The following is an 11,532-nucleotide window of genomic DNA, read 5'->3' on the forward strand; positions in this document are numbered from 1 at the left end:
TTGTATCTCATTCAGCGTCTCCTGTAGAGCATTGGAATATTGCATCAGGGTGACTCTGTAACTGTACCACTTTGGCCCGCCCCCCTTGGGCTCTCTCTAGCAGGGAGAATATCTTATCTAGGGTATCTCTCTCGGAGTCAGGCCTTACCATCAATGTTCGTCTGACGTCACCCTCTAGGGCTCCCAACACAACCTCGGCCCGCAGTTCGCGGGTCAGGTTACACATTTTAACTGCACTTCGCACCCTTTCAGTCCAGTCCTGCAATGTCATGTTTCTACCGTCATACTTTGGTAGATGACGCAGCAGTGCCCCTACAGGGATGTATCCTACTGGGGTAGCCATATTGTTGGGAGCAAGCTGGACTTGCGCCTGTGCACCCTGGGCTGGGTCCTGATCCAGCACTACTGCCGCTGCGTTCCCGTCCATAACGGTCGCTGTATCCTGCGGACTACGCCAAGTTGTAAGCCATGTACCGGGGTGGGCTCCCCAGGATACAGCGAAGTCACAGTTAAGGAAAGCGACACTGACACCAGCTTAATATGCAAGAACAGAAACTTTACTTTGGCAAAAGTAATAACACAAGTATAATTGCAACAATACAAACATGCACAGAAAATGCTATACCCCTGACCCACAGTCACTGTCCCTGCCCACTGGACAGGCCTAGCCGATGGCGGACACAGCAGAGCCTGCAAAGTCAATACTGTGCCGCAGAACAGGACAAACCTAGCCGATGGCAGACACAGCAGAGCCCGCAAAGTCAATACTGCGCCGCAGAACAGTTCTGTACAACCTGGCAATCACACAACCCTAACTATCTATCTAGTTTCAGGCCTAGGCTTAGTCTCTGTTGCTTCAGGCATCAATAGTATAGAGCAAGGGGTAAACGGGTGTACTGACCTGCGTCCGTTCTGGGCCCTAGGATGCCGCTTACCCAGGATGGCCACCAAGCTCTCAGCAACCGTGCGGCCTTGCTTGATGATAGGACTTTCTGTCCACACTGGAACTGGTCTTCCTGGGACAACCTCTCTTTCAAAGGGTTGGATCCAGTAAGGGGACAACAGCTACTCTCCTTCCTTGGAGTGTCCATTCACTGCCGGACATCCGCAAGCCAGGTTGGAATAATAATTCCATAATCTCACATATGCGCAATATATAGTTAACACTGTCAGATTTGTTTAGTTTACCAGGGTGATTGACTAGGTCCCCTGTTTAGTTATTGGAGTCTTAGCAGAGCTACAGAAAAGATATGCGTGTTCAATCTCCTGCAGACAAGGCCCAAGTCCAGAGAACCTTTTGCTGTTAGTGAAGGGAAATCAGGAGAGAGAGAAGGACTACTCTAGAATGCTACTGTCTGCCATCTTGTCTGCCACCACACCTCATCATCCTGGGATAGAGACATTGCACCTTGTACAGACGACAGCTGATTATACTGTGATTCATTCCTTGAACGTTGATGTTCTTCTATGTCTGCCTGATCCCTTCACATAACCTTTTACTGTACCAAACACCAGGGAGCAACAGCCTGAGGGAGTACACCGTGATGCAACATCTCTCCAGGGCCACTACCACTCCCATCCTCTGCACTGGCTCCTCATGGGTTCACTGCACAAAAATTAACGATAGGGAAAAAGGAAGGCAAAAAGAAATAACGTGTTTCATTTCTTATCTCAAAAGATTAGTATCCAGGTGTATTGTAGATCTTCAGATAGTCAGAATTTTTGTAAAAAGAAAAAAAGTTGTATAAATAAACTATGGGGCACTTTTTTAAGACCCTGTTAAGACGTTTTAGATGCTGGAGAAAGGAGAAGGGACATGGAGGAGTACGCTGCATTGTCTGATCGTAGATCAGAAAAAAAAGAGAGGCTTTTTGGATCCACAGGATTTAGACTTTGGAGCCCACGGTCCTAAATCATGATTATGAGTTGAGTAGTTTTCTATGAGAACATAGTTTTTACTACATATTTTTTTTTACAGAAATGACGAATATCTGAAGATCTACAATACACCTGGATACTAATCCTTTAATAAAAGAAATGAAAAACGTGTGATTTTTTTTCCCTTTCCTTTTTTCCCCTTATCTGTTAATTTTTGTTTACTCCATTACTATGGCAACATGTCTTGGGCAGGCTTGTGTTAGAGCCGAAACGCGTCACATGTAATGATGCAAAATATGAGAATAAACTAAGAAGACTTCACAAGATATAGTGAGTGCCGGTCCTTCCTTCATTGCTATTTATGCGAAGCCTTCCTTAGATGTGAGGGCCACGTGAATAGAACCATAAAGGCCATGCAAGATAACATCAGTAAGGTACCACTCGATTATGGCATTAAAGGCTTTACTGCTGTGGAAATGTTTCATTGCCTCCGTCAGCTACCACACTTTGAGACAGCCTGGCCATCCAGATCTAAATTCGGCACCCCTCAGCCTGGGAACTGTGGAAAGAGTCTTATTTAGACTTAGAAGGAGAGGCAGGGACTACTACTACCATCAGTGTTGCTCCCTATACACAGCTAATAAGAGAAGACTATACTGTGATATACTTTGGAACTGTACATTTTTGCTGCTATATGTACTTCTACTCCTATCATCAATTTAGTTAAGAAATACTTTTTTTTTTTTTTTTTTTACCAATGGGCCTAATTATTGACTCCATCAACCATCCGTTGCTCCTACCTCTAAGCCCATGCCTTGCATCCTGCCAAATATCCACCATCAAGGGCACCCCACCTAACGCTAGGCGGGACCCCAGAAACTCCAGGGAGTGCCCGAGGGAAGAAAGCGTGCTCCCTCCATTCACTGTGCACGGCCTGAGGAGACCCAAAGTGAGGACTGCCACCATGAACTGTGAGTACTACTACCACCATGAGGGCCACAATCACCACTCCCATCCTCTCTGCCCAACTCCTTTCCTGTGGCTTGCTGCATATGATGTCTGATTTTCATTTTTTACATTAATGGAGGAATAAGCTCTGTAATGTACTTTTTCTAGAGAAGCCCTGATGAGTAGATTGACTGTCGTCATTAGCAGAACCACTTGGTAAGTCGAAGCCATCTGAAAGCAGAACTTTCACATTCTCTGTCGTTGTCCAGTTGCAGTATTAGATGGACACGTAATATCTTTGTTTATGTACTGGTTTTCGAAAACTCCATTCACATGTACAGTGTTGTACTGTACTTTGTTTTGAATGTTCATGTACATTCAGCAATCAGTCCACCACATCTGAACATAGCCTGAAGCCTGTGCAGTACCCCAGAATAGGGTACTTGCAAAGTTGTTTTTGTTATTAAATATTTTTTAATGCTATCTGATGTATTGTATCACCTGTATAGTTCTCTATGGATAAGTCAGGGTTAACAATCCTGACTCTGCCCTTTTAGAAGGCTAGGAGATGGACCTAGGTCCACCCCTAGTTCAGTTAGTGTGAGTCTAGAGTTATCTGGGGAAGAGAGAGGAGCTACATGTGCTCACTCCTCAGAAGACTAGGTCCATCTCTGAGGCTTGTGCATCAAGAACACCCTCTCTACTCTACAGTTCTGACTTACAGATAGAAAAGAAAGAACCAGAAGGTCCAGAATCTGCATGGCTGAGCACTGGAGTCAGTCAGTAATTGCTTATACACCCTTCATGCTTGGACACGGTCCTGGCCAGTCAAATCTCAACCCGCTACTCAGCTAGGAATTACAGACAAGTTTGCAAGAACCTTATTGCCAGCCTTAGATTCTGCAGAGAGAGTAAGAAGTATAGTGGAAAGGTTTACTAAAATCCCAATAATTGCCTATAGCTATACACTGCTATCTGGGAAGAGTTGCACAGTGAATTGTTTTGAAATATATACAGTACAGACCAAAAGTTTGGACACACCTTCTCATTCAAAGAGTTTTCTTTATTTTCATGACTATGAAAATTGTAGATTCACACTGAAGGCATCAAAACTATGAATTAACACATGTGGAATTATATACATAACAAAAAAGTGTGAAACAACTGAAAATATGTCATATTCTAGGTTCTTCAAAGTAGCTACCTTTTGCTTTGATTACTGCTTTGCACACTCTTGGCATTCTCTTGATGAGCTTCAAGAGGTAGTCCCCTGAAATAGTTTTCACTTCACAGGTGTGCCCTGTCAGGTTTAATAAGTGGGATTTCTTGCCTTATAAATGGGGTTGGGACCATCAGTTGCGTTGAGGAGAAGTCAGGTGGATACACAGCTGATAGTCCTACTGAATAGACTGTTAGAATTTGTATTATGGCAAGAAAAAAGCAGCTAAGTAAAGAAAAACAAGTGGCCATCATTACTTTAAGAAATGAAGGTCAGTCAGTCAGCCGAAAAATTGGGAAAACTTTGAAAGTAAGGGCTATTTGACCATGAAGGAGAGTGATGGGGTGCTGCACCAGATGACCTGGCCTCCACAGTCACCGGACCTGAACCCAATCGAGATGGTTTGGGGTGAGCTGGACCGCAGAGTGAAGGCAAAAGGCCCAACAAGTGCTAAGCATCTCTGGGAACTCCTTCAAGACTGTTGGAAGACCATTTCAGGGGACTACCTCTTGAAGCTCATCAAGAGAATGCCAAGAGTGTGCAAAGCAGTAATCAAAGCAAAAGGTGGCTACTTTGAAGAACCTAGAATATGACATATTTTCTGTTGTTTCACACCTGTTTGTTATGTATATAATTCCACATGTGTTAATTCATAGTTTTGATGCCTTCATAGTCATGAAAATAAAGAAAACTCTTTGAATGAGAAGGTGTGTCCAAACTTTTGGTCTGTACTGTATATATAGTTGATGTACAACAACTCCTATTCTGCACTGTAGTAAAGATAGACTTGTTTTCTTTGACTTTTCTACATCTGGTCTGTTACTGACTCCACCACCATTCACTGGCCACTTTATCTGCTTCCACACTCCTGCCTTGCACCTGCACCAAACTCATGCCACCAAGGGCAACTCAACTACGATGGCCAGGCAGGAGCCCATACATGAGGGTGTGCCCCCAGGGAAGAATGGGTTTGCCCTCCTAGCACTGCCATGGCCCTAGAGAGCATCGGTGTGAGGATTGCCGCTGTGATGTGAATCACTCCTATCCTCTACTCCTGGGCTGCGGAAATGCCGCTGCAGCTATACAACCTAGATCAGGGATGCTCAACCTGCGGCCCTCCAGCTGTTGCAAAACTACAACTCCCAGCATGCCCTAATAGTTGTAGGCTGTCCAGGCATGCTGGGAGTTGTAGTTTTGCAACAGCTGGAGGGCTGCAGGTTGAGCATCCCTGACCTAGATCTTCATGAGAACCAGGCCCAGATTGTAGTGAGGGCACCTCTCAGGTGGGTTAGGTGCCTCCACCAGAGGCAGAACCCCTTTTTTGGACCCAGTCCTGTGTATCTTTGCACATTGCATTTATGCCTCCAATTGATCACAGAAAAAATGGAGCATTTTTTGCTGAGACTTTAGCAAAGGTGCTAGACACAAAATGACAGCAAAACCACAACTAAAAGTGCAGAACTTTTGAAGACATCATGGCCAGGCCGGCTCCCATTTGTTACTGTTTCCTTTTACAAAAACTGAAATTTTGCCCCTACCTCCAGATTTATTTATTTTATTTGCCAAAGGGCCTCCATCCACTATATGAAGACTCTTGGAGTCCCATGATAAGATGCACTGTTATCATTGTATAGATGTAAGATCTCCATCCACATCAATGTCCACATTAATTGGATAAAAGTCTTCAGTTTTCTCTCCCGATAGTTCTATGGCTTACGTTTTGTAACCTGCTGATCACCAGAGGAATGTGACAGGGATGACTTCCTTTCCTGTTTATGGAAGGACCAAGACATTTCCAGGATTAAAAAAACCTTTTCAGGAACCACGTGGTTTATTTGCTGAGTTAGAAGCTTTGAGAACAATTTCTGGATGTTCATGATTTGCAGAATCGAGATGACTGATAAAAAAAAGTCATGATCTTGCAGAATTTCTTGGTGCATTGTAAGAGATGGAATAGGTATTTTAAGCATTTTATCAAATGCCATCATTGTTGTGTGAATGATAGGTCAACAGTTTAATCATCTTCAATAAAACTCCTGCAGTCTGGCATCTGATGAGTCAGGAAATCCCTTCAAACAAACTCTACTGCTGAGCACAACATGGCATCGGTACCATAACGAGGTGCACATAGCATAGTGGCAGGCCATCCCCCTGCCATGGGACCTTTGGAGCAAAGGGTTGCTCCTTCTTCCTCGTTGTTCTCATTCCTTTTCCTATTGGCCGGTAAGAACCTGTGCCTTCCCCTGAGGATCTACAAGGAGTCGAGTATTGGTCCAAGATTCATTTAAAGGGTGTGGAAGGGAAACAGACACCTAGAACTTCTGTCTTGGGTGGCAAAACCTGGCAGCATCATGGAGGAAGAGAGGATTTTGCCCTTTACTATATGTACTATTACTTTCTTTTCCCCAAAGGGAAACGTTGAGGTAGTGGAAATTGAAAAATGTTTATGAAATCTGAAAGTTTTGGCTCCTCTGAAAAATTGGAACTTATTACTGCAGTTGGAAAATAACTAATGCATTTGCGTGCAGAAAGTTTGTAATGATTTTCATAAGATATCATTACAGAGATAGCTTTCTGTTACAAAGCTCCCAATCCCCTGCTTCTATTCACACAAGAAGTGATACAAGTATTGTTGCCTAAGGCCACCACTAGGGGCAGTATAGGAGCTTATTGCATATAGGTTTGTCATGGCATTCAAAGGGTGCACTAAACTGTAAGAACAGTACTAAAACCGAGGAAGAGAAAGCTGAGAGAAAAGAGAACATAGCACAATAATAAGGTACTGTGGGGATTTATTGGGTTTTCTTGCAAAATGCAGAACATTCTAAAGGGTTCATAAACTGACTGTCAGCCCTGTACCTGTGACAAATGCGTCTGTGTAACCGGAGCTGACTCATACCTGTGTGTGCAAATCAATCCTGCGGATTTCTAGTCCCATCTTCACAGGGGTATATTGATCACTATTCTATGTACACAAGCACCTTCATTTAAAGGAAATCTGTCACCTACTTTTACTGTATGTGATTGATGGCAATGCTGTGAAGTGCCGGACAACATGAATAAAACTATACCACTGTCTGGGATAGGGATCCTTTAAAACGCCGGAAAATGAACTTTGGTTGTTATGCAAATTGGATCAAAGTGCCCAGATGGGCATCACCAATGGTTCAAGGAGCCGAAGCTCGCCTCTCCCCCAGAGCCCAAGAGCGCGTCTCCTCCAGAGCCCAAGACCACCTCTCCTCCAGAGCCCAAGAGCGCCTCTCCCCCAGAGCGCCTCTCCTCCAGAGCCCAAGACCACCTCTCCTCCAGAGCCCAAGAGCGCCTCTCCCCCAGAGCGCCTCTCCTCCAGAGCCCAAGACCGCCTCTCCTCCAGAGCGCCTCTCCTCCAGAGCCCAAGACCGCCTCTCCCCCAGAGCCCAAGACCGCCTCTCCTCCAGAGCCCAAGACCGCCTCTCCCCCAGAGCCCAAGACCGCCTCTCCTCCAGAGCCCAAGACCGCCTCTCCCCCAGAGCCCAAGACCGCCTCTCCCCCAGACCGCCTCTCCTCCAGAGCCCAAGACCCCCTCTCCTCCAGAGCCCAAGAGCGCCTCTCCCCCAGAGCCCAAGACCACCTCACCCCGAAATCCCAAGACCACCTCTCCTCCAGAGCCCAAGACTGCTTCTCCCTCAGAGCCCAAAGCCACCCCTCCCCCAGAGCCCAAGACCACCTGTCCTCCAGAGCCCAAGACTACCTCCCCCTAACAAGTAGGGATTGTGCAAAGCATAGAACTCCTAAGGGGTTGTTTAGTCTCCTGAAATTGAATCCGTCATTCTAATGAACTGGCGACACAGGGTCCGTCAGCACAGGAGCTGCCCTTACACTCTGGCTCATAGAGAGGGCACCGATTGGAGGGACCCCCATCTGCGGTGTCCAGTAGTTGTCTTGAAGAGACATCCCCTTTAAACAGGACCTGTCGCCTCACCTGACCTGTCTGTTTTAGTAACTACTTGCATCCCCCATGTAATAAGAATTCTGGAGCATCTATTCTTATGACTCTATATTGTGCCATTTCTTTATTATTCCTGCTAGAAGTTCTGAATGAATTGCCTGCAGTTTGCAATAAAGGTCCAGCTGGGTGTTACCAGTGGGGGGGGGGGGGGGGTTCCCTGCACAGTCTGACAGTCCTGATGGGATAGTATCAGACTGTGCAGCTGTAAACACCTAGCTGGACCTTCACTGCAAACTGCTAGCAATTCATTAATAACTTCTAGTAGGAATAATAGAGGAATCATAAGAATAGATGCTGCAGAACAGTTATTACAAGGGGAAGGCAAGTAGTTACTACAACAGACATGCCAGTAGAGGAGACAGCTCTAGTACTGGTTCCACAGCGCACTGGGTACGACTACATTCCAGTACAAGCTGTACACTGGGATCCTGCCCAGCGCTGGGGTCAGTCTGCCATTTCACAATATACAGAATAATTCTTGTACGAAAGCCATGGTCATCTGGATAAACTGTTAATGGTCAACTGTTTGTTAGTTCAGAGAGTCCGAGCCGAGCTCTGGGTAGTTCAGTCAACAGGAAAGGTAGAGAGGTCACACAGGAAGGGATGTATCAGGGCAGTTCCTGCAGTCCTGTGCGCAGCGCTGAGCCGGGAGCTGCTCTCATGCTTGGCAGTCTGTTCCTGAGAGCCGGCGCAGAGCAGCAGAGGTAAGAGATTATATATATATATAAAATGGACATTTGTAAATAGGGATGAAGCAGAGCTGAGTTGGTCAGATGTAACAGACTTGGGTGTGTCGTGCCATTGTATGTTTCGATTTTACACAGGACTGCAGGTAAGGTAAGCATATTATATCCTCTTTACTCTGCGCTATCATGACTGGCAACAATGTAACCTATGTGCACAGTATAATAGGGTATTGTTCTGTTTTGGGTTTTAAAGTGTAACTGTCACTTTAAGAAGTTGCGTTCGGCAGATTTCGGTTTCTGAGAACACCACCAGACTGAGGGCTCATGCACACAAACGGATTTTCTTCAGGTTTTTTTGCGGACCGTATGCGGAATAATTCACTTCAATGGGTCCGCAAAACAAAAGGAAGTTACTCCGTGTGCATTCCGTTTCCGTATGTCCGTATTTCCGTTGCGCAAAAAAATAGGAAATGTCCTATTAGGGTCCATTCACACGTCAGTGTGTGTTTTGCGGATCCATGGATCCGCAAAACACAGACATCAACGATGTGCGTTCCGCATTTTGCGGAGCACACATCGCCAAAACTTCATAGAAAATGCCTAATCTTGTCTGCAATTGCGGACAGGAATAGGACATGTTCTATTTTTTTCGGGAACGGAATTGCGGACCCGGAAGTGCGGATCGTGCGGCCCCATAGAAATGAATGGGTCCGCAATTCCGTTCCGCAAAATGCGGAACAGAATTGCGGACGTGTGAATGGACCCTTATTGTCCGCCTTAGGCCTCCTGCGGGCCGCAATGCACGAACACTGTCCGTTGGGCATCCACATCGGATCGCGGACCCATTCACTTAAATGGGTCCGCGATCCGGCTATTCCACAAAAAGATAGACCATGTCCTATCTTTTTGCGGAACGGAAGTACGGGACGAAACCCCACGGAAGCACTCCGTAGTGCTCCCGTAGGGTTCCGTTCCGTGCTTCCGTTCCTCACCATTCCACATCTCCGGATTTGCAGATCCATTGAAGTGAATGGGTTCGCATCCGTGATGCGGAATGCACACGGGACGGTGCCCGTGTACTGCGGATCTGCAAATGCGGTCCGCAATACGGCAACGGAAAGCACACGTTTGTGTGCAGGAGGCCTTATGCACAAGGATAATACTGTTCTATTAGGGGCCAGCTGTTCCGTTACGCAAAATATGGAATGCACATGGACGTCATCCGTATTTTTGGTGGATCCGTTTTTTGCGGACCGCAAAATACATACGGTCGTGTGCATGAGCCGCGACTGTCATGCCCAGTGAGAGGGTCTCAACACCGCTGATCAAAACTCCTGACATCTCTCTATGACAGGGATCAGCAACCTTTGGCACTCCAGCGGCTGTGAAACTACAACTCCCAGCATGCACATGTAGTTGGCTGTTCTTGCAATTCCCATAGAAGTAAGGATTCTGGGAGTTGTAGTTTCAGAACAGCTGGAGTGTCCGAGGTTGCTGATCCCTGCTCTGTGACGTGATGAGACATTATTGGTACAGATGTAGCAGAGCTGACTTTGTCATTGCTCTGTTTCTCTTTTGCACTGTGATAAATAACTGAATTGAGATAAATCCTGACGTCCCCGTATGACAAATAAGACACACTTTAAAAAACTCCTTTTAAATAGTATTGATCGATGTAGCAGTGCTGAATATGTCATTGTTCTATTGCAGACTGACTTTGCCATTGTGCACGGTGATAAATCACTGAATTTGGACATCTACTGACAGTCTCTCTATGATAAATGAGACGTACCTTAAAACTTTCCTCTTAAATTGTTTTAGATGGAGATGTAGCAGAGCTGAATATGTCTTTGTTCTATGTCACTGAATTAGGACCTCTACTGACGTCTGTCTGATAAAGGAGGCTTCACTTTAAAACATTCCTTTTAAGTATTATAGATGCAGATGTAGGAGAGCTGACTTTGTCATTGGACTGTTGCTCCTGGGCACTGGGATAATGCACCGAATTAAGATAATCCAGCAGGTTTACTTGTAATCCTACCAATTACAGATCATGAGATGACTGCTTTAGAAAATGAAAGGTGGAATCTGATTGGTTGCTATGGGCAACCAGACCAGTTTTCCTATACACCGGTTTGGATAAATCTCCCCCATTGAGTACAATCTGACAACCAACTACATGGTCAACCTCGCCCCTTCCGTCGGTATAATATACATGTGTCGCCATGGTAACCATGGTAGGCGGGGAACCAGAAGCGGGGTGTGGGCAGTATAAACTCCGGCTCCCATTATCTCAATGACCGCCTGTAGTGCTGTAACTTCTCTTTACTACAATCAGATTATCTGGAATCCAGTAATTGGGTTTATTTCCAAAAAAAAACAACACATTTCCGTTCCCAATAAATGATCTAACGCAATATATCTGACTTATTAATTGTCCTGCCGCCTGTTACTGAAAAGCAAACACACGAGTTAAAGAGTAACCCCGAGAAGAAAACATTAGCAGCGCGGCGCTGGGGGAGATTAATATGTGGCGACGTGTCCGTACTTTCTATTTCTTTTACTTTGTACCTAATGCCAGAAGGTGCCCCGAAAATAAGCTGCCGACATGATCGGGGGTACGTAGGAGGGGGCGGCCAGTCAATGGATCCCGAAACTATGGTGACTGCATGTATGTAAAAACCACAAAAACATCATGTAATATCACTAGAAGTAAAGGGATAAATTATAAAAGTACGTTCACACCGTCAGGTTTCCTGATGCAGTTTTGGAAGCCAAAAAAAGTCGTACCCATCATTTATACTTTCTCCCTC

At 45.5% G+C, this 11,532-nt stretch overlaps 1 protein-coding gene across 3 annotated transcripts in view; it reads left to right on the top strand.

The window, feature by feature from the left end:
- The first annotated feature begins 8,595 nt into the window (after positions 1–8,595).
- SH3TC1 (SH3 domain and tetratricopeptide repeats 1) overlaps positions 8,596–11,532 on the top strand; it is a 74,779-nt gene continuing 71,842 nt past the window's right edge. For all 3 annotated transcript variants that reach the window (XM_040419156.1, XM_040419157.1, XM_040419158.1), the window contains exon 1: positions 8,596–8,737. The gene's annotated coding sequence lies outside the window, so the exon portion shown is untranslated. The remainder of the gene's footprint in view (positions 8,738–11,532) is intronic.

This window comes from Bufo bufo, chromosome 2, assembly GCF_905171765.1.
Source record: "Bufo bufo chromosome 2, aBufBuf1.1, whole genome shotgun sequence".
NCBI lineage: Eukaryota > Metazoa > Chordata > Amphibia > Anura > Bufonidae > Bufo > Bufo bufo.